This window comes from Macrobrachium rosenbergii, chromosome 5, assembly GCF_040412425.1.
Source record: "Macrobrachium rosenbergii isolate ZJJX-2024 chromosome 5, ASM4041242v1, whole genome shotgun sequence".
Lineage (NCBI taxonomy): Eukaryota > Metazoa > Arthropoda > Malacostraca > Decapoda > Palaemonidae > Macrobrachium > Macrobrachium rosenbergii.
This window is the reverse complement of record NC_089745.1, coordinates 49,773,994-49,798,993: the sequence shown is the minus strand read 5'-3', so window position 1 is coordinate 49,798,993 and position 25,000 is coordinate 49,773,994. Positions and strand designations below refer to the sequence as shown.

At 37.7% G+C, this 25,000-nt stretch overlaps 1 long non-coding RNA gene across 1 annotated transcript in view; it reads left to right on the top strand.

The window, feature by feature from the left end:
- Window positions 1-25,000, top strand: part of LOC136838769 (uncharacterized) — a 454,612-nt gene that overhangs the window by 50,339 nt on the left and 379,273 nt on the right. The gene's annotated exons all lie outside the window — the stretch shown is intronic.

Below are 25,000 nucleotides of genomic sequence, written 5' to 3'. Positions count from 1 at the left end.
GTTTTTGATCAACTTGCACTTGCCACAGTCAGTCGTGTCTGCTCAGACAAGTTGAGGACTCACAAAGGAGCCCTGTTTTGATGACGCGTCAAGTGCTGCGGTTTATTCACACAATTTGCGGGAAGAACATTAAACTCTGCCCTGAAGGAAATGAAAACCAAGGGCCGGATGCTGTTGAAAGTGGGAAAATTGTTCATTGTGCTGGATGTGAGGTTCTAGGAACTTGGAATTGACTTCTTTGAAGTAGGCAGGACTCTTGTGTTTCAGTGGATCATATAGTTAACTTGGGTGTTGATACATTTTTATAGAGCGCTTTCAAGAAAATACCATTTGCCTATGCGAACACTTTCTAGTATTAATCTCTTAGTGCTTGAAAAGGAATTGGAATATAAAATAGGCCAAGGGCCAAGCGCTGGGACTTATGAGGTCATTCAGAACTGACAATAGTGTTGAAACAGTTGTTATAGGAGAAGGGGGAAGAAAGAGAATATGAACACAGGTATAGTAAAAGGAATGAAAAGGGTTGCAGCCATGGGCTGAAGAGACGCTACAAAGAACCTCAAGTAATGCCTACAGTGCACCGTGTGAGATACACTGTCAGCACTGCCATCCTACGGAGGTACCTTAAATTTCCTCCTTGAATTTCATAAATGTAAAGGGATTTTGAAGGTTCAGCTGTGCTCTATGGGATCTAAGCAGAGCCCATGCCTGTGTAATTTTTACCTCCTCCTCCTCCTCCTCCTCCTCCTCCTCCTCCTCCTCCTCCTCATGTGACCAATAAGCCAATACTTCATACAGGATCTACAATACTCCCTGCGGACTAAGCTGTCTCGTGTCAGCTAGGCAGTTTTGGCAAGAATTTCCAGAACATGAGAGTTCGTCAGTACCTGTTAATGAACTGACTTCAGGGGCTGTGGGAATTTGGACGCTTTCCTTCCTTAATAAAATACTACTACACTGTAACCAGAGACGACTGTAAAACAATAGGCGTTTTGTAATTTCAGAAGCAGGTTTTTTATGCCAAATGTGAGAGAGTAAAACATTCGGTAAAAGGAGAAATATTTTGCAAGGCTTTTATAGAAGCTTCAACCATGAAAGCAAATTGTAAATCTGCGTCAGAAGCACATGCGTTTTGCATACGTTTGGCAGGCGGACCAGTTTTTTATAAACTTATGAAATAAACTTTGCTGTAAGCAGAAACTTTTCATAAGATACACACACACACACACACACACACATATATATATATATATATATATATATATATATATATATATATATATATATATATATATATATATATATATTATTAATGATGTGTAAACTATGTTGGAAGTGGAAACCTGTTTTACTGTAAAGTTAGTTACGTTTTGGTAGAAGGAACGTTATGCATATTTTGTGTACAGGCAGAAACAGTTTGCAGTATTTTAATGGTAGAAACAAAGACATTCTTCAAAAAAAATTATTAGTTGGTTTCTCTCGTAAACAGTTAGAAGCAGAAACGTTATGAATCACTCGTAAGAGTGTAGAGTCTTACTGTAAGCTTTTGTTACAGGCGCAAATGTTTGAAAATCTTGTAAGAGATAGAGACATTTTGTAAATCTTCGTTAGAAGTTGAAACTTTCTGTAAATCTTCGTTAACATCAGGTTTTGCAAACTTTTGGAAAGCTAAAATCCTTTCTGAACTAATTTATTAGAAGCTAAAGTGCTGTATAAGTTTTGAATACGTAAAGACTAAAAAAATTGGCCCAAATCAGAGATAGTCTGACTTATATCAGATTTTTTTTTATCTCTGAATTTCCGTCGTAGACACAGACCACTGGAACATTCTCTGTAAAAAACTGGGTTCGATATAGGCCAACGAGACTAGTGCAAGAAATTAAAGGTTATCTTTTGTTTTTTTTATAGCCCCGGCAAATAAACAAAGAATACTGTTTGTAGAATAAATGTGTGAGCGAGTTTCAGTGTCTGCTGTGATACACTTTGAAATGTGCTTACTTCTGAATGTTAATTTTGTCATAATATGCTTTCAGTATTAGTGTTGAATATGTCTGGTAGTCTTTCCTTGTGACTTACTCCGTCTGCTTTCTTATTGAAAGACTTTAATGTATGCATCGCTGTGTCCTAAAGTGCAGTAACCTGAATAAATCATACATTAACGTTTTTTTTTAAAGTTCACGCCTCAGACCAGTCTACTTTCTCCATCGAACCACACGAATCACCACCAGTATATTATCTCATTCCAATCACAATGAAAGCCAGAAGGTAATAAACACTTGGAAGCAGCAGAATGAGTCCTGATGGAAATTCGACTTTGGAGACGAACGCCATGCGAACCATCCACGAAATTGACTTTTGGGAAAGTTCATCTGATTAATGTCACCCAGTGGCTGATCCCCGCCATATTGCCAAGATGGCGGCCGACGCCTGCCAAGCTTCACAGCCTCCATTACGCGATAAGTGACACCCGTGGCAGCTAAAAATGATCCGAGACCCCTCCCCTTCCTCCACCCCTTCATTCCCCACCCCACCCCATGTCATAATGAGAAAAGGGAAGCAAATAATATTTGAACGTTCCTAATCATTATTTCATTAGCCAGGGATTTACCCCAATTATACGGCCGACTTTCGATTTATCTTGATTTATATGTGGTGGGGAAACTGTTCGTGCGTGTATATGTTAGGTTCGTGTCCTGCCGAACCGTATTGGATTTTTTTTTTTTTTTTTGTCAACATTAAGCCGTTTCCTCTAACTCGCGGTGGCTCAAGACTAAAAACAATTCGTTCTTCACTGCCAAATTCATAATTAAATTGCTGAACCTTGAAAGAGACTCTAGTGGGAAAACTTCCCTAATTTCAACCGCCTCATTCATCTCCACAGAATGCTTATCAGTAGCACGTCAAACCCTAGTGAATTGCTGAGTCACCCCTTTCTTGTACCAACTCACTCATCCTGGATATTATAGCCCTTCCTTTCAAATACTTCTTTCGCGCCGTCCGTCCAGTACTTTTTTAAGCATTCCCCTCCTCCTTCCTCCAAGTACTTTCGAATTATTCACATTTATCACCATTCTGTTGTCCTCCATTCTTTTAAGAGGACCAGAACCATCTCAGAATAATCTGATCAATCCTTTTACCCATGCTGACTGTTCTACCAATTCTTATACTTCGTCTTAGGCATATATAGTATGGCATAGTATCACTTAGTTACTGTACTAGCAGTTATCTAGAGAACTTCAACCATTTTTCTTTTGATTGGTATTCATCATACACTCTTCAGTTCCTAAAAGGGAGTTTGCGCAACAGTCCCATAATATATTCCTACCTTGGGTTTTCATAGATACTCCAGTCTTATCCCAGTCTTCTGCACAGACCCTACTGCCGTCTTTGCTCCACCTGTTCTGTGACTCACCTCTTGTTTCATCCTACTGTTATCGGTTACACTTGCACTCTTATATCTGTCCGAATTAACCGCTTCATTTCTTCCACCAACTTTATGTCGATATTCAGTGTTCCATCTACTCTTGTTCACCTTTACTCTCTACTTTTTTCCTCCTGCAAACGTTGTCGAACTCTTTCACTAGTCTATACTCAACATCATTTACAAACATCAGTTGTTCCAAATTACATTCAAACCTTATTTCCTTATTAAAATCTGCGAAGATGTTGGTATAATAATATTCACCATTTATACCAGTTGTTTTTAGAAGTAACGTGAACAAATCTTGACCTTTGTACTAAGTATAACTTGAAAAATGAGCCTCCAAATCTTCATTATCTTCCGATATTGGGCTTACAGTCGTTTTCCATTCACTGAGAGATTATGAAATTGGTATTAGCGCCTCTTGGCTTCACAAATTTGATATCCCTATATCCTCCTATATTTAACCCTAAAGGTCACGTGCATATTCTCTCTCTCTCTCTCTCTCTCTCTCTCTCTCTCTCTCTCTCTCTCTCTCTCTCTCTCTCTCTCTCGCGTGTTTCCCCTTCCACCACTTTTGTTTCTAGTCCCAATTTATTCAGTTGAAACCTCACATTCTACTGTTGGATTTGCTCGTTTTTCTTCACAAGCGATTGAATGCAGTCCTTTTCGATTCCCCAGAAAGAATATCATTTGTGCCTTTGTGTATTGGTTATTTATGTATGAGCGCGTGCACGCACACACGCAGACAGGCGCACTCACACACATATATATATATGTATAATATATATATTCGTGTACACAAAAACACACACACACTATACACACACACACACACTCACACACACACACACACACACACACACACACATATATATATATATATATATATATATATACATATATATATATATATATATATACTGTATGTTTAGATGCAGTTTAGGAAATATATTTACATACAGTACTTATTACATTAGTCCATCTCTGTAACTCTGTGGATATGATGTTCAACTAACTGGGAGCCTTTGCATTCAAAAAAGGAATGACATTGCGTTTTTGCCTTGAAAACAATTTGCGCTCGCTCGCATGTTTAAAAGCCATATATAGCCATCCTGCCGACCGGCTTGTTGTCGAATCAGGAGCCAAACCTTATGATTAAAAACAGGGGAAGGGACTGCGCTCGAGATTTTGATATGTTTCATAAGAAACACTTAATCAGGGGCTTATCGATTATCACGGGAGGGGCCCGCATTAGCATAATTAATTCATAATTAAGGTAGGCATCTAATTATCTAGGGCGGTAACTGAGTAAAGTATCACATTTACTCAGAGAGAGAGAGAGAGAGAGAGAGAGAGGAATGGTTTCGGGAAGGTGTGTAGTGTCTGTGTTTGCTCCCCATTCTGGGGTTTCTCGTTATTTCCAATATTTTCACAAAGATGTGTGATATATACTTTCCTTTTAAGTTTGTGTTCAAAGCTATCAACCTTTTGTTGCAGCAAGTGAGCTCGAATTTTACTAAAAACATCTGACGGAAAATTATTGTTATGAATTCAACTGCCATAAGAATACATATTTTATGAGGGATTTTATACATAGCTAGTAATCTAATTTAACTGATAACGGAACATGTAATTAATAAGAAACTTTTGACAGAAAGCTAGTAATCTCAATTTAACTGATAACGAAATATGTCATTTATTAGGAACGTCTGACAGAAAGCTAGTATATTGAATTTAACTGTAAACAGAATATATGATTTTTAAGGAATTTTTGATAAAGCTAGTAACCAGAATTCAACTGATAACGGAATATGTAATTTACAAGGAACTTCTGGCAGAAAGCTAGTATTTTCAATACAACTGATAATAGAATATATAATTTGAAAGGAGTTTGAAAGATAGTTAGTAATCTGAATTTAACTGATGACGGAATATATTGATTAGGCACTTTTAGACAGGAAATTAGTTATATGAATTTATCTGAGAAAAGAAAACATAATTTCTGACAAAGCTAGTATTCCCAACTGAACTGATGACAAATGTATGATTTATAAGGAATTTCTGACAAAGCTGGTATTCTGCTTTGATCTGATGACAGACTATATAATTTATAAGGAAATTCTGACAAAGCTGGTATTCTGCATTGATCTGATGACAGTATTTATAAATTATAAGGAATTTCTGACAAAGCTGGTATTCTGAAGTGATCTGATGATAAAATATATAATTTATAAGGAAATTCTGACAAAGCTGGTATTCTGAAGTGATCTGATGATAGAATATATAATTTATAAGGAAATTCTGACAAAGCTGGTATTCTGAAGTGATCTGATGATAGAATATATAATTTATAAGGAATTGCTGACTGAAAGCTAGTATATAAAATGACAACAGACATAATTTATTAGGAATTCCTGATGGAATGCTAGTATTCGGACCGAAATGACAACAGAAAATATAAAATATATGGAATTTCTGACATGAAGCTAGTATTTTAAATAAAGCTTATAGTGACAGAATATATAATTCATAACGAAATTCTGTCAAGATTTTTTAAAACGTAACTGATATCAGAATATGTAATTCAGTTGAAAGCTAGTAATCTAAATTTAAAGGATAGCCGATTACACATTTTAGTGGAAACTTAGACAGAAAGCTGGTAATCTGAGTTTAGCTGATAGCAGGATAAGTTATTTATGAGGAACTATCAGAAAACCTGATATTTTTATCAATAAGGCCTTTACCATAGTGGCCCTGCTAACCAAAATGTGAGTGGCCAAGGGTTTAAGATTAACTTGAAGCAAATGGGTCCTGGATTTTAACATTTTTACTCGAGCAGCTTACACGAAGCCTGGGGTTTATGTATTGAATAAGTTTAGGTTTTACTTTCGTAAGATTTTATGCGTCACTCTCCTTCAGCATTCTCGAAATATTCAAGGCATCGGAAGATGCGGATGACATAAATTTCGAGGAGGAGTTTTAAGGAGTAGGAAATACTCCTGAAAATGCTCGAGGACTCGGGCCGCTCTCTCTTAAATCATTCCATGCTAATCGTTTAATCTCGCTTAAGTAGGTACATCGCTTACTCCTCGGAAGGACCCTCTCCCTCACCTCCTCCTCCAACTCCAACCTCATCCTTCTTCTCCTCCTCCTCCTTCTCGTCTTACACACTCCTAGGAGGGGTATACTGTACTTTCTATCACCTCCTCCAGTTCCACCTCATCCTTTTCCTCCTACACATTCCTCAGAGGGGTGTCCTCTCCCTCACCTCCTCCTCCAACTCCACCTCATCCTTCTCCTCCTCCACCTCTTCCTTCTCCTCCCCCCTCCTCCTTCTCCTACACACTCCTCAAAGGGGTGTCATCTCCCTCATCTCCTCCTCCAACTCCACCTCCTCCTCCTCCTCCTCCTCCTCCTCCTCCTCCTCCTCCTCCACACTCCTCAGAGGGGTATCCTCTCCCTCACCTCCTCATCCTTCTCCTCCTCCATTTCCTTCTCCTCCTTCAGGTACGTACCTGAGTCTTTCCTCCCGCCGCCGCCGCCGCCGATCTCATTTCTCTCCCGAAGGGAGTTCTGGGGGCGCCGCCTGTAGTCGTCGTTGAAGTATTGATCTTCCATAATGGAGTGGTGGTTTCGAGTCCCTTTTGGGGCGTCCGAAAGGTCAGTTAAATGCCTCGATCAATGATTGAAGTCGAGTATCGAAGTGGCTTCGGTGGGTCTTTTTATTATGCCTCGGAGGCCTCTGCGAACTCGACTGTAAATGTCCTCCTCCCTCTTATTTATGTTCTGCTTGAGCCCTGCTTCCTGCCTTCCTTCCTTCCGTCCTTCCCTGGCTGTCACGGTTATCGATTTTGCTCTTTAGGGTTTTTCTTTTATTATTATTAATTTTTTTTTACTATTTTGGTGTTGGTTATGGTGGTGATTTCTGTATTACATTTCCTTGTTTATGAAATATATATGTGTGTGTATATATATATGTATATATATATACATATATATATATATATATATATATATATATATATATATATATATATATATATATATATATATACTGTATATATATATATATATATATATATATATATATATATATATATATATATATATATATATATATATATATATTATTATGTATCTATATATGTATATAATGTAAAATCCATTGAATTTTGTCATCATGGTTTTTTTTTACACCACCGAATAAAGTACGCGTATAATTTTACTTCAATACCACAACGCTATTGGAGTTTTTATGCTGTATTCTTAAGTCTCCTTATTATGCTTAATATGTAAATCATACTAAAATCTGTCGCAAATTTCAGTTACCGAGATATTTACCGTCATCTGTTTATGTCTTAACATTCGCTTCCACGGAGCTGGTACTAAACGCGGCCTTATGGGAGTAGTTTTGGTATTAAAGTGGAAAGCTACCAAAATAACCTATCAGAAATAGCTCGCTGTTTCGATTTACGAGCGATTCTCAACACTTCGACAAACAGGTGTATCCTTCCACATGAATCTCGAGTGCCACTTACCACCGGTGCTTAGCCACTGCTGCCCCTTTTGGTCCTTTCGTATTGATTTCCGTCGAACCACACATTCTTGCCACCTGGCACTCTCTCTCTCTCTCTCTCTCTCTCTCTCTCCTCTGTTATACCTGGCGCAGGGGGGGGAGGGGGGAGCCGCCTTCTTCGGGAGATGAGTGATATCGCCGTGTCATGACATTTTCTTCTTTTTCGGGGGTTTCACCTTATTTTATTTTTCTCGGTGTCCTGTGTCACTTTTTCGTGCATTGAAGTTATTTTGAGACTTACCAAGTCTCAAGAAGGTTTGTTAAGTTTGAATGGAATTGAATATAGAATTTAGGCCGAAGGCCAAGCACTGGGGTCTATGAGGTCATTTAACGCTGAAAGGGAAATTGACATTAAAATGTTCGAAAGGTGTTAACAGGGGGAAAACCTCGCAGTTGAACTATGAATCAACTGTTAGGAGCAGGTGGAAAGTAAGATGGAAGAAAGAGAATATGAAAGGAAGTACAGTAAAAAAACGAAAGGGGTTGCAGCTAGGGGCCGAAGGCACCCTGCAAAGAACCTTAAGGAATGCCTACAGTGCACCGCATGAGGGTGCACTGACGGCTCTACCCACCCTACGGGGAAGACGGTTTGTAAGGAAGCATGAGAGTTGTTGTAGCATTATGGAATTTTTCCAGTTCCATGGTTTTGTCAGTACACGTATGTAACCTTTATAATATTTAAAGTTTTATGGCAAAGTGGGTTTAGCTTCTGATAAAAGTCTTCGCACTTCGTGTGGGAAAGTTTCACCTGGCCGTGTTATGAAAAGTTTAATTTTTTCCTTTTTTTATGAGGCACCGATGATCCCTGTTGTAATGAGGGTTTGCATTTTTTAATTCTGGTATTCTGGCAAGTTATTTTCGTTCTTTTTCTGGATTGTTTAAGTTTGTAGATTTTTTTTACGATGCTGGAATCCATTGATTCTGCTATTAATAATGCTAGGTCATTCTGCATTATATTTATGTGGGTGTGTATTTGTGTCCCTGAAATTATATTCCTGAGTGTGTGTGTGTGTGTGCGCGTGTGTGTGTGTGCATTCCTAAGCACTCAAGATTTGCAGTCGTCCATTACTGAACTTTTCTGGACGTTGTTGTTATTAAAGTAATGATTTTGATTAAATTTTACGCTTTTTGCGTCCCTTTACACGTCACACGTTCATGACTCGCACAGCTCAATTTATTATGCGCATTCTTTTCATCACAGACCATATAGTTTTGAGAACCATTTTTTTTTTTTTTCATCATCCGTTTGAACAGTGACCCCATCTTTAATCACAGTCTTTGACCCGGGACCCCTTTCGCTCTTTAAAGCACTAATAGCGATCATCCGCGTTGTTCGGTTTTCTTTCGCCCGTCATTTCAATTAGTGTCGTTAATTGACCTTCGATGGATTCGTACCGTTTCAGTCATGCAAGCCAATTTATTCCTTTGTGGGGGAGCGTGCGAGCGGAAAATCCAATCAGCACGGACAGATAAAAGATCCAGGACCTTACAAACAGGTTGCGAATCCAGGTTCGCTTGCGACTCGCGTAGCGTTTCTGTCTGTCAGCCTGTCAGTCTGTCTGTCTGTCTGTCTGTGTTTCCAGGGGACGAGCAGGGACCTACAGTACGTCGCCTTGTTGCTTTTTCTGGTTGAGTTGTCCTTAGTACTGTAGTCGTCGTTAATTAGCGGATGCTCAAGGTATACGCTGGTGATGTGGATTCTGAAATTCTCTTTCTCCTCTGCTTGTATATGTAAATGTCTGCATTTATTATCAGATTGATTTTATCTCTCTCTCTCTCTCTCTCTCTCTCTCTCTCTCTCTCTCTCTCTCTCTCTCTCTCTCTCTCTCTCTCTATATATATATATATATATATATATATATATATATATATATATATATATATATACATACATACATACATACATACATACATACATACATACATACATAAACGACTGTGTGTGTGTGTCTTCGAGACAGGGAGAAAGAGAGAGATCATTGCATGTTGCCTTTTCTGTAGCAATCTCATCCAGGGTCACGCAGGGCACAAATATGTAGAGGGACAGAATTCTTAGAAACCATCTCGCTCCGCTGGAACCATGTCATCAATCAGTGTTGTTGGTTTAGATTGTTCAATGGCCATATGAGATCACATCATGGATTCTAGGGAAAGGTAACATGTAAAGGAAACTGTTTGTAAGAGGGATCTTAAAGATTATTTCAAACGCCAAAGTTTTTACAATAATAATAATAATAATAATAATAATAATAATAATAATAATAATAATAATAATAATAATAATAATATGGACTCAAAACGGAAACAGTATGCAATCAGAATTTGTATTCTCTTTTCGGTACGGAAGTCCTTTTTTTTTTCTTTTTTCTATAATACGGCACCTAAGGGGGAGCAGACTTTCCTTGCCTGATCATTATACAGATTGTTTTGAAAGGTATAGTGGCTTTTAATGACAGTAGAACACACCATATACACGAGTAAATTCTGGAACTTATTAGGAACTGAAGTGGTCAGATGGTTATAAATGTGAAATTCAGCAACAATAAGACATCTTGAAAAGCCAACTCATACCATGCGCACACATTGATTTGCATTTAAAAACCACGTCATCTAATGCTGTCGACAGAACTAGATACTGTTCATAAAGTTTCCTGCATAGAGATGAACATTAATAAAGATGCTTCCGTTACTGGGAGATTGTTGTCTGGTTGCAGCGGTCCTTCCTGGTTCTGGAAATGTGGGCTCCTTCTACTTAAAAACGGATAATTTGGATTTAGATCATCTCTGGAAGACACTTTCCTGTTTGGCCATTTCCCATAACCTCTATTTCGATAGGGAACTGATCTAGCAACTCGTGCTTGCCCCTCTAGAGCTTGTAGGCTGCTGGCTCTGCAGAGTATTGGCATAGTGTGGTGCCACATAATCACCCGGCTCATAACACCAAATGGCTTTCATTACTGTTAGAGCACTATCAGGCGAAGAAACTTTTGATACACAACAAAATAACTTTGGTCGCAGATTCTAGGACTTTATCACTAGCTTGTTCACATGAGGGTTAAATTTTAGAATCATCAGTGAAGTCAGTATGACAGGGCTCTATAACAATTCAAAATTAATTTAGTTGAATCATCATACATTTCCATGCTGTTTCCTAGAACAAGCAGGAAAAAGAGACAAAGACAATATTGGTCGCACCCGCTATGCACCCAATCCAGGTAGGAAAACATATTCTTCGTTTTTGTCTAGAATGGTTAAGAAAAAACCACTTTAGACAACAAATTTAAGTGAGTAAATACAGAACAGGAGCTTTCGACCTTCACTAAGGTCCTCTTCAGCTGTACTGAAATTGTGTATTTTCACTTTTATTTCTATATAAACTTTGTAAGTTTTGCTCAGTACAGCTGAAGAGGACCTTGGTGAAGGTCGAAAGCTCCTGTTGTGTATTTGCTCACTTAAATTTGTTGTATAAAGTGGCTTTTTCTTAACTATGCACCCAGTGTTTGATAAAGCGGCAATTTCATAAGATTTATGAAGTCTTAAGAAGTCACCCTGGAAAGTTTTGTAATCATTTCAAAATGTCTATTGCGTCTGTCAATGTACCCAGGAAGTGAGGTATTGCAGAGTCCAGGTCTTCTGGACTTCTACACTGAGCATTTCGACATTAGTAATGCTCACTGTTGACATCACATTCTATTAGCCACAGCTAAAGTGAGCGAACTGTCACTAATAACAGCACCTGAAATCAAACATTTCGCATATTTTTGACGTATATATATATATATATATATATATATATATATATATATATATATATATATATATATATATATATATATATATATATATTATATATGTATGTATGTATGTATGTATGTATATATATATACGTAAAAATATGTGAAATGTATGATTTCAGGTGCTGTTATTAGTGACAGTTCGCTCAGTTTAGCTGTGGCTAATAGAATGTGATGTCAACAGTGAGCATTATTAATGTCGAAATGCTCAGTGTAGAAGTCCAGAAGACCTGGACTCTGCAATACCTCACTTCCTGGGCACATTGGCAGACGTAATAAACATGTTTCTTCGTCTGCAATGAATCAGATGTAACAAAAAGTCACTTATCTGACAGGACCCGCAAAGGAAAACGCTTTTTTTATAGGTTAAGCTGGTAAATAGTAGCCCAGCACTGGCTCTTGCTCATGGAGCAGCCCACAGGAGATGGTGGATCCATGAAAAAAATATGTTGGAAAGAAAGGGGGGGGAGGAAACCAGGCAGGGTTGTAACCCCTTCAAACCTAAGGGTATTCATTAGTAGAAGAAAAAGATTGAAACTAGAAAGGAGAGGGAAGAAATTTTAGTAAGGCAAAAAAGATCAGATACCGTTCGAAAAAAACTAGCATCCGGTTAGGAATCAGACAGATGATATGATGTTATGACTGCGTGAAGAGGATCCTCTGGATATTCTGTGTACTGCTTGTCACTTCTGTTGTATGGTAGACATGGGCAAGTACTGATGTGAGTAGGTCTTCTGTTGTATGGTAGACATGGGCAAGTACTGATGTGAGTAGGTCTTCTGTTGTATGGTAGACATGGGCAAGTACTAATGTGAGTAGGTCTTCTGTTGTATGGTAGACATGGGCAAGTATTGATGTGAGTAGGTCTTCTGTTGTATGGTAGACATGGGCAAGTACTAATGTGAGTAGGTCTTCTGTTGTAAGGTAGACATGGGCAAGTACTAATGTGAGTAGGTCTTCTGTTGTATGATAGACATGGGCAAGTACTGATGTGAGTAGGTCTTCTGTTGTATGGTAGACATGGGCAAGTACTAATGTGAGTAGGTCTTCTGTTGTATGGTAGACATGGGCAAGTACTGATGTGAGTAGGTCTTCTAGTTGTACGGTAGACATGGGCAAGTACTGATGTGAGTAGGTCTTCTAGTTGTCTACTGGTAGCTTCAATGTCTAAAAATACTGTCAGCAGGCTGAGGAGGGGATGATGATGAATGAGTATGAGTATGACAATCTTATATTGAAGGCTGCTGTCTTGAAGGTGAAATGTTTCCAGTTCGAGTTCCATTGTCATCCATAAATGGTTGAGATCCTGGAGATGTTATTGTTACCTTCGGTATGTACCAGTTCATTTTAGAATGTTTGAGATCCTGGCTTGGTAACGTTTACTATAAAGCAAGCATGTTGGGGTCTGGTACAATTAGGCATCTATGTTGGTAGATTTGACATTGTCGAACTTAGGCAAACAAATGCCAGTGTTGTATCCGTTGTGGCAGTTCCAACACACTACAAGGAGCAGACCACTGGATTTGATAGCATTCAAACCGATGACATTTGAAGTTTCCAAGGGGTTCTGGAGTGTAGGGTTCAGTGTAAAAGGTGCCCCAAGCATTAAGTTTTGTTGTGTAAGGTCCACGTAAAGTAATTATCATCTTGTAACAAGGAGAGCAAGTTTTCTCCACACATCTTATATCACTGTCAATGCAGGGAAGAAATTGAATGAGCTTTTGGGTTAGGGCTTGGGAAAAGCTACGCTGATGGCTTTGGCAGTCACATTAGAAAGGTAGAGTGATTCTGGAAAATGTCTCCCTGTAAAGCCGCGACCAGAGAGTGTGAAGGTTTCATAATCGTGCCCGGGCAACATTCGTTGGCTGGGCTACAGTAATATTTTGATACCATTGCTCGTAGATTCAACAGGGGCTGCAGTAATGATTTAAGGCGCCGTACACCATTATCTTAGTTTGTCAGACTTTTCATGATTTTTTTTTTTTGTGAATTTTGTTTTCGTTCATCTTTGCATAATATTATTTACTATTTTCTATTCTTTGTTTCTCTTGTTTCCAATTATGATCATTCCGTTATGTGGTAGCTTGCTTGCAAAGCTAATATACTTTTAGGGTTGTTTATAAATGTGTTTAATTTTAAAAATAATGATGTTCCTATATTGTAGTCTTACTTCGCTGTTTATTTTTTTTTATCTTATTTGTTTTTTACTCCTTTCTGTTTCGTAGTTTGTTCTTTACCTCAGTATTTCTTGTTTAGAGTTGGCGACTTTCCATATTTGGGCCCTTGAGCTTGTAGCATTATTCGCTTCCAAACAGTGTTGCAACTTAGCTAATAACAATAACAATAAAGACTCGTAAAATATATATTATTTGTGATAGTGTAATCGAATTTATTTAAATCGTGAAGTTTAAAGTGAACAGGTTTTCATGTCAAAGAATTAGGCTTATGTTTATCGAAAAAAGATGCGAGGAGGAAAAGAAGAATAAGAGACAAATTAGGCCTATATCACCGAAGTTGAAATATATGTGACGTGGATTGTCGTTAAGAGAAAAATCAGGTCGAGAGAATCCTGAAGGAGAGATTCCTCCATCAGGTACGAAACTTCTATGGAAGTTAATGATATCGTTAATCTGGCGAGGGACATTAAGAAAGAGAACATTAAAGCTCCATGGAACATGAGATCCGGCCGGTGTAGATCACACGAGGACTATAAAACCCACCCGACCTTAAACTCTAAGCAAACGCATTGAGCTCTGCGTAGGCCTACCTTGGGAGGGAGGAAAAAATAGGATGTCTCTTCCAAGAAGAAAGCTCGTATATATACCTTATATATATATATATATATATATATATATATATATATATATATATATATATATATATATATATATATATATATAAAGCTATTTCCCCTTTAGTTAACTCCGGAATTGTGTATGAGACCCTGTGCTGAAAACTTCCATAACTTTATAACTTCAGTTGATTCGTGCAACTACACAACAAGGTTTTTCAGCAGTGCTTTGAACCCTTCTCCGCGTATTGTCATCTTACCAGTACGGCCCTCACTTAGCTTTACTATGTACTATGCATTTTAGAAATAATGCAACATAGTTTTTCCTTACCACTTCCTACTAGCCTATCCAAGAGTCCGCACCAAACCTGTCGAGTCGAGTCAGTCCACTTAGAGTCTAACTCCACATAACTCTCGAGTCAGGGAAACATTATGTACGAGATAATTTTGCACAAAATACACATACATATGGGTATTCGAGTCATGCCGAACCGAGCCATGACAAGTAGCGAATATTCCCAGACCTGCTTTCATCATGAGTCACTGTGGTGATAACACAATGCAGCTTGAGGAACTGATAAGCCTTGTCCAGGAATACCTTGCTGTCCAGGATCCAAGGATCAGAAACACTCTACTCTAAAAGTTTGGCTTTCTTTCTTGAACTCCAGTGGGATGTCCTCAGTTAATATTCATTTTGCTGACAGATATTCCTATCACATCAACGACCTTCTTGAAGGTTTTTGTTCTCATTCCCAGGGAAATGTAAAGTGTGCCTGGGTTATTTATGAGATTGGGAAGCAAATTATAAAAAGCACCAAATTTGACCTCTTGGTGTTGAGTTCATGCATCCAAACTCAGTTCCTGGTTCTTCTTTGCTGCTGAATCCACAGTACTTCCTGAATCCACACTGCTTCCTGACATCTCGCAGAATACTGATGAATGTGATTCTTCATGACTATAAAAGTGAATAAAAATGACATGGTCTGACTTGTGTACGACGACTTGGATGACTTTAAAGAGTCAACTTATTTGTTGTGTATGCAGCCTTACTCCGGGCTCCAATGCTATCTTTCTCGGTGTTACCTGCTATTGCATTTAAATCTCTTGGCACAACCACCCTTTCCTATTTTTCAGAACCAAAAATTTCTCCCAAAACATCATATTCCACTCTCATTCTGCTCAATTCTTGGACTGTATATACTTATTTTCACAAATATTTCTTCTACCACACTCAGTCTTACCTATACCATTGTTGGATCCTTTTACCCATCCACAGTCTTCCTTGTCCTAAAATTGCTGCCCTTGCCCTAGGTCTACATCTTTCATCTATGCCAGGCAGTCATTCTTTGCCCTGTCAATTCTTACACACCCAGCCCTTCAATCTTTGTCTTACTCAGTGCCATAATATCCTATTTTTCTACTTAGAAAATAAACTATCACACATTTCACCTTTTCTGGAATACATCCTTATTACATATATATATATATATATATATATATATATATATATATATATATATATATATATATATATATATATATATATATATATATATATATATATATATATATATATATATATATATATATATATATATATATATATATATATATATATATATATATATATATATTAACTTTATCACATACACAATTGTTCTGTGCAATAGTACAATTACTAACAGGGCATCATTCAAACTGGATGGTATCTAGTGGAGATATTTATTCAAAAAAAGTTACAAGCTTTCTAAGACAAACTGTCCTCATTCTCAAGTATCCGTACAATACTTGAGAATGAGGACTGTTTGTCCTAGAAAGGAATAAATATCTCCACTAGATACCATCCAGTTTGAATGAGGCCCTTTTAGTAATATATATATATATATATATATATATATATATATATATATATATATATATATATATATATATATATATAAATTGTGCAGTTAATAAGTGGGAAAAACCCTGTGCAGCTTTTTGATAATGAGGATTTTTTTTCATAAACTTTGTATAATTACTTCATTTTATATCTTGATGGCATCTTTCATTTCCTTCATCACCGGGGCCTCTGTATACTTCCAAATCAGAATCCTCGTTAATCAGCAGGATTGTCAGATAGGAGAATTGGTGGCTGAGGTACTTGGAATCACCATAAAATTACAGAGGCCATCAAATTAAAATCGAGGTCAACCCTTTCCTTCATCAAGTCATTGCAACCTATAGTGATAGGGACTAGCGTTTATACAGATTATTAATATTATTATTATTATTATTATTTTTTGTCTGCCTCAGTTATCCTGTTCGACTGGCTGATATTTACAGTGTGGGGTTCCAGGTTGCATCTTGCCTCCTTAGGAGTCCCTCACTTTTCTCACTATGTGTGCTGTTTCTAATAGCACGCTCTTCTGCATGAGTCCTGGAGCTACTTCGGCATCTAGTTTTTCCCGGTTCCTCTTCAGGGATCTTGGGATCGTGCCTAGTGTTCCTATGATTTTGGGTAAAATTTCATTCTTATTTCTGTTTTCACTTTTTGACAGTTATCAATTTTTTCACTTTCTTCCTCATCTACTCTGGTGTCCTATGGTACTGCGACATCAGTGAGTGATACTTTCTTATTATTATTATTATTATTATTATTATTATTATTATTATTATTATTATTATTATTATTATTATTATTATTATCATCTTCTTTTGAAATGCAAATCTGGGAAGCCACCATCTTTTTTAAAAGATTTAAAAACTTTTGGCCTTAAGTAGATTACTTACGTTAATTAAAAAACCTTCTTTCTTGTCGTTAGTGGGAAGCATTTAGGAACTTAGTATCTTTATTAACAAGGTAACCGAAATTTCAGTTTGCGTGGGATAGAACAGAGCCAGTTTCCAAGGTGAGTGAGAGAAGTTACCAGTGTCCAACTTGAGATGGTGGGTGTGGGGAGGCGGATAAGAGACCGTGGAAGCACTCTCTCTCTCTCTCTCTCTCTCTCTCTCTCTCTCTCTCTCTCTCTCTCTCTCTCTCTCTCAAAATCTTTGATTTTGCATCGCACAGCGTCTGTTTCAGAAAAATATAAAAATTAATAAAAATATTAATAAAACCGTCATTATATTACCAAAAACCCTCCGGCTGAAGTGAAAACTTGAAATATATTCAACATTCAGATGAAATTAATTCACTAAATGGTGGTAGTTCATGCTTGATCACGACATTGTCTCATATCTGTTCCAGACACAAGAACTTGAGTACTAAAAATTATATTTGTGTTCGGTTATTGCGATAAGCTAAATAGAGCTATTGAAGGTACCATTGTTCTTAAATTCTTTCTACCGAACAACGCCATCTCTCTCAGTAGTAATTATGCCAAACAACATTGTTCACTTTTTTATATTTTCCCGTTGGCAGGTTTGTACTATCTTCATCATAACAGAACAATATATTATCTTGCATCACACAAAGAAACCGCCATCATCATCATCAGCATCATTATCATCACCACTATCATCATCTTCATGGCCGATACCTTTGGTGCCTCTCATCTCCCATCTGCCGCTTCTCCTCCTACACCCCACTCGAGCCAAGGACAGTGATAATCCTATCGAAGGGATTTTATAGTCCCCCGTTAAAGGACTTCATGAACAAAGTCCTATCGAAGGGTTTTATCGCCTCTTAAAGGAGCCCAAGGACCAAGTAGCTCTTCAGGGGCTGTTTGCAGTGCTGCAAATAGTAGTTGGCTGTTACATTTGCTCATTGCTTTTGTCTTCATCAAAGGGCTTCTTCTTCTTCTTCTTCCCCTGCTGCCGAGAGAGCTCGACTTTGGAAACAGAGACGAGTGTCATCGATGCAGGTCTGCGGGAGATGGAAGACTCTTCGGCTGATTGCATCTTACGGTAAAGTACTTCTTCCTTGAGGCTGAGATTGGATGGGTGTTCTGCTCTCTCTCTCTCTCTCTCTCTCTCTCTCTCTCTCTCTCTCTCTCTCTCTCTCTCTCTGTATATTTTCTGTATATTTGTATGTGCGTGTGTATGTGCGTGAGTACGCCCCAGCCCAGGGTGGAGTTCATCTCTCTCTCTCTCTCTCTCTCTCTCTCTCTCTCTCTCTCTCTCTCTCTCTCTCAGTTCCTCATTGGACGGGTGGGTACCGTTCTCAGCTAGCACTCTGCTGGCCCCGCGTTCGATTCTCCGACCGGCAATGAAGAATTAGAGGAATTTATTTCTGGTGATAGAAATTCATTTCTCGGTATAATGTGGTTCGGATTCCACGATAAGCTGTAGGTCCCGTTGCTAGGTAACCAATTGGTTCTTAGCCACGTAAAATAAATCTAATCCTTCGGGCCAGCCCTAGGAGAGCTGTTAATCAGCTCTGTGATCTGGTTAAACTAAGGTATATTTACTTCTCTCTCTCTCTCTCTCTCTCTCTCTCTCTCTCTCTCTCTCTCTCTATATATATATATATATATATATATATATATATATATATATATATATATATATATATATATATATATATATATATATATATATATATATATTGTGGAGCTTGTATGTGCCTGAGGCTGTATCATCTTAGGTGGAGTTCATCATCTCTCTCTCTCTCTCTCTCTCTCTCTCTCTCTCCTTAGATTAATTCACGGAACTTCGGTCCAGACTAATAAGACGAAGTGTATCGAAAGAATCAATTAGCGTCATTGAAAATAACAGGTGACACAGTAAGTGTTATGCTTTTATCCAGGGAATCACAATAATGATAGCAATTACTTTTCACGTAATGACACGATAATGAGCGTAATCATAATAACGGTATATCTGCGACTCAACCTCAACAAGATTTCGCAACGAATACGTAGACTGGGTTGTTATTAACAATACGGCTGCAATTGATACCACAGGAATGGCCTGTTCCCTAATCACTGGTCACAGTCAGAATTTGTCCGGTTAAAAAAAGAGCCTAATGGTTTGGCCAAGATGGTTGCTTATTCAAAAGGAATTTAAACTCTCTTTTGATTTTTCCGTCGTTGGGTTTTAAAGTATGCTCGAAAAGAAAATCCCCTACGTGCAGAATGTATTCCTCTCTCTCTCTCTCTCTCTCTCTCTCTCTCTCTCTCTCTCTCTCTCTCTCTCTCTCTCTTTGAAGGCATTTTGCTTCGTAACCCCTGTTATATTTTAATAGAAACAAGCAAGCGTCTGTGCCGACACGTAATGGCTCTTCAGAAAAGGAATTCCCGAGATTTGGTCCAGACGAAGAGAAACTGCTTCTTAAAGCTAAATTTATCGGGCCTTCAGATTAAGAGCAATGGTGGTTAGCATGATCCTGCTTTTATATATATATATTTTATCCGGGCCGTATTTTGCTTTTGTTTAACACGAGTGTTGTCTCTGCTAATATTAGAGTGATTTTATGTCGAAAGTGAGGTAGTGGAAATGATGATTAGTTGTGTTATTGATATTGTGTTGTCATTAATGGTATATTCTTTATTAATCTTTCAGTGGCCTTGCATCAGTGTCTGTGATCTTGATGAAAGGATTTACACCTGAGGTCATCTGCGTGATAAAGCAGAGTTCTCATTACGGATGATTAATCTACGTATAGAGGAATCGTGCACTCTCTCTCTCTCTCTCTCTCTCTCTCTCTCTCTCTCTCTCTCTCTCTCTCTCTCTCTCTCTCCTCCTCGATTTTATGAATAAACACATATTTTTGCTACATGCACAAGAAAACATTACTTATATAGTTGGTTCAAGGTTAAGGTTATAATTCCAAAAAAAAAAAAGTTTAAAACATGATACTTCGTAATTGGTAATAACATTATTTATGAATGCTTGTTTGAACGAAATTACTAGTACTATCGCCAGCCACTTCTCATGTATTACGCTAGGAGATATAATGCTATAATGTGACTCATTATTCACTTATAATTCCAGCAACGCTGTCTTAGCCATTATAATTGCATGCTGGCAATGAGGAGCGACATTGCAACTGCAACAAGGTGTTCTTCACAATTAATCAGGTGGAATCAGGTCTTTCCAAGCATTTGGCTATTTATTAATATATTCGTTTTAGTTTTCGGTAAAAAAAAAAAACAAAAAAAAACTGTTGAAATGGCTATTTGTCTGTCCGTGTTCCTCGTTGGATGAGTCGGTAGAGTTGTCGGCTAGCACTCTGCTAGGCCCGAGTTCGAGTCTCCGGCCAGCCAATGAAGAATTAGAGGAATTTATTTCTGGTGATAGAAATTCATTTCTCGGTATAATGTGGTTCGGATTCCACAATAAGCTGTAGGTCCCGTTGCTAGGCAACCAATTGGTTCTTAGCCACGTAAAATAAGTGTAATCCTTCGGGCCAGCCCTAGGAGAGCTGTTAATCACCTCAGTGGTCTGGTTAAACAGCTATACTTTTTGTCCGTCTGCACTTTTTCTGTCCACCCTCAGATCTTAAAAACTACCGAGGCTAGAGGGCTGCAAATTGGCATGTTGATCATCCACCATCCAACCACCAAACTTACCAAATTGCAGCCCTCTAGCCTTGGTAGTTTTTATTTGATTTAAGGTTAAGGTTAGCCATAATCATACTTCTGGCATCGCTATAGGTACCAACAACACAGGCCACCACCGGACCGTGGCTGAGTTTCATGGGCTCGGCTAAGAGTTTCATGGGCTGTGGCTGAGTTTCATGGGCCGCGGCTAAGAGTTTCATGGCCGTGGCCGAAAGTTTCATACAGGTTTATGCGCTGTACAATGAAAATGGCGAGATTTTAAACGACCATTGTAAAAGTTCTTCACATAGTATTCTTTGTTGGGAGGGCTTGGGTTTTAAAGAATTTATCTTTGTATATATTTTAATATAGTTAATTGTTTTTTGTATTTTTTCCTATTTATTAAATATTTATGTACATATATATATATATATATATATATATATATATATATATATATATATGTATATATATATATATATACATATATATATATATATATATATATATATATATATATATATATATATATATATACAATATATATATATGTATATATATAGATATATATATATATATATATATATATATATATATATATATATATATATATATATATATATATATATATATATATATACACACTGTAAATATAAATGTGTTTATTACGTAACCAGAAAGAGGAAATAAGATAGCTGGACTCAATACGCGTTAAGTTACAATATATGTTTATATTTATGCACTCATTTGCTCTTACGGAGAGAGAGAGAGAGAGAGAGAGAGAGAGAGAGAGAGAGAGAGAGAGAGAGAGAGAGAGTACCAAGCATCCACAGCAGTCATTCCTCTGCTTATTATAATGTTAAAGCGTGGAAGATAATTTCATCAAACGCATACAGCATTAAGTTACTTTATGAGAGTTGTGTTGTATACTTACTCCAGCGCATCCTTAGCAATAATAGCATAAGGAATATTTGAACATCACTTCAAGACCTGTATTCACGTACTGCAGATATAACCTGCAATTCCCCGTTATTGATCCAATTACTGAAAGGATCTGCAATTACCCATTACTGATAGAATCCATAATTCCCCAAAGCTGATAGAATCTGGCGTTACCTATCACTAATAGAATCTGCAATTACCATTACTGATAGAATATGCAATTCCCCATTACTGATATAATCTGCAATTACCCATTACTGATAGAAACGGCAATTACCCATTACTGGTAGAATCTGCAATTCGTCATTACTGTAAGACTATGCAATTCCCTATTACTGATAGAATCTGCAAATCCTTATTACTGAAAGATTCTGCAATTCCCCGTTACTGATAGAATCTGCAATTCCCCATTACTGATAGAATCTGCAATTTCCCGTTACTGATAGAATCTGCAATTCCCCATTTCTGATAGAATCTGAGATTTCACGTTGCTGATAGAATCTGCAATTCCCCATTACTGATAGACTCTGCAGTTACCCACTACTGATAGAATATGCAATTCCTCATTACTGGTAGAATCTGCAGTTACCCATTACCGATAGAATCTGAAATTCCTCCTTGCTGATAGAATCTGCAATTCTCCATTACCGATAGAAGCTGCAATTCCCCATTGCTGATAGAATCTGTAATTCCCAAATACTGATAGAATTTGCAATTCCCCGTTACTGGTAGAATCTACAATTCCCCATTACTGCTAGCATCTGCAATTCCCCGTTACCGATAGAATCTGCAATTCTTCATTACTGATGGAATATGCAGTTACCCACTACTGATAGAATCTGCAATTCGCCATTACTGGCAGAATCCTCATTCCCCATTACCGATAGCATCTGCAAGAATCTGCAATTCCCCATTACTGGCAGAATCTTCAATTCCTCATTACTGATAGAATCTGCAGTTCCCCATTACTGGCAGAATCTTCAGCTCCTCATTATTGATAGAATCTGCAATTCCCCTTTACTGGCAGAATCTTCAATTCCCCATTACTGATAAAATCTGCAAGAATCTGCAGTTCCCCATTATTGGCAGAATCTTCGGTTCCCCATTACTGGCAGAATCTTCAATTCCCCATTACTGTATTACTGACATAATCTGCAAGAATCTGCAATTCCCCATTACTGATGAAATTTGCGTAGCTCCACCAGTAATGGAATTTCTATTTCTTCCCTTGTTGTTGAATTTTATAATTAACAATATCAGATGCAAAAACACTTATGCTCATTACTGATGGAAACTGTCTTCTGCCATTACTGAGGAAGCCTCCATTACTAACTGCTGTTGGAATATTGTTGTATCAGTTACAGGTGGAATTAAAGATCGGTCGTTACTGAATGAATCTGAATTTAACCATTACTGACTGAATGAATCTGAATTTAGCCATTACTGAGTGAATGACTCTGAATTTAGCCATTACTGACTGATTGAATCTGAATTTAGCCAGTACTGACAGAATGAATCTGAATTTAGCCATTACTGAGTAAATGAATCTGAATTTAGCCATTACTGAATGAATCTGAATTTAGCCATTACTGAATGAATCTGAATTTAGCCATTACTGAATGACGAATTTAGCCAGTTACTGAATGAACCTAAATTCAGCCATTGTGGAATTTATCTAAATTCAGTCATTATGGAATTACTCTAAATTCAGCCATTATGGAATTAATCTAAATTCAACCATTATGGAATTAATCTAAATTCAGCCATTATGGAATTAATCTAAATTCAGTCATTACTGAATGAACCTGAATTCAGTTATTAATGAATGAATCTAATTTAATTCAGCCATTAATGAAAGAATATTCATGTAGCCATTACTGACGGAATGTACATTTGCCCATTACGGATGAAAATTACATTACTGAATAAATCGACGCTGATTCATCACTGGTTGAATAGTGCATCCATTGTATTCAGTACTGATGGAATCCCCATCCACCCATTGCTGATTTCGGAACCTCAGTTTACCCATTCCTGATGGAATCTACAATTCCCATTAATGATGGAATCCAATTCAATTTCGGTCGTTTCCTGGGGCGCCGAATATTTTGGGCAGAATCAAGGGCCGTGTTCCAGAGATGCTTCGAATTTTTCGATAATTGAGCAACTTTTTTCTTTTTTTTGGTCCTTTTTCTGAAGAGGAAATTCGGCTGCCCGATCGTGGCGTTTCAAAGCGAAAAATGAAAGCAAGGGAAAAAGTTTCCCGGCGTAATTTCATGGTTATATTATTTTTCCGCAGCTTTTTTTTTATTATAATCAAATGCAGCTTCAAGATTTTGCTGTTGGGTTTATGCATAACGCTCCCTCTCTCTCTCTCTCTGTCTGTACAAATAGCCAACTGATCTGTTTGTTAACTTCTCGTAGAGTTTAGACCGTTTTTAGCTTTCTGTAAAAGGAAACTATTGTGCCGGCTTTGTCTGTCCGTTCGTATTTTATTCCGTCCGCACTTTTTCTGTCCGCCCTCAGATCTTAAAAACTACTTAGACCAGAGGGCTGCAAGTTGGTATGCTGATCATCCACCCTCCAATCATCAAACATAACAAATTGCAGCCCTCTAGCCTCAGTAGTTTTTATTTTATTTAAGGTTAAAGTTAGCCGTGATCGTGCTTCTGGCAACGATATACGATAGGCCACCACTGGGCCCTGGTTAAAACCACCGAAAGATAAATCTATTTTCGGTGGCCTTGATTATACGCAGTAGCGGCTGTGCGGAAAACTCGATTGCGCCGAAGAAACTTCGACGCATTTTTTACTTGTTTTTATAGTTCACCACTGACAATCTATTTGTGTTTGGCTTTATTCGCCTTATATCATGTAAAGCCCTAAAGATACTTTATCCAAGGCCTCGTATTCTTATGTGGAGACGAGTAATTTCCTTCTATTTACTTCAAAAGAAGCTCTTAGACAATTCCTTCCACCTACTCTGCTAATTCCTTGAGGCCACTGTTC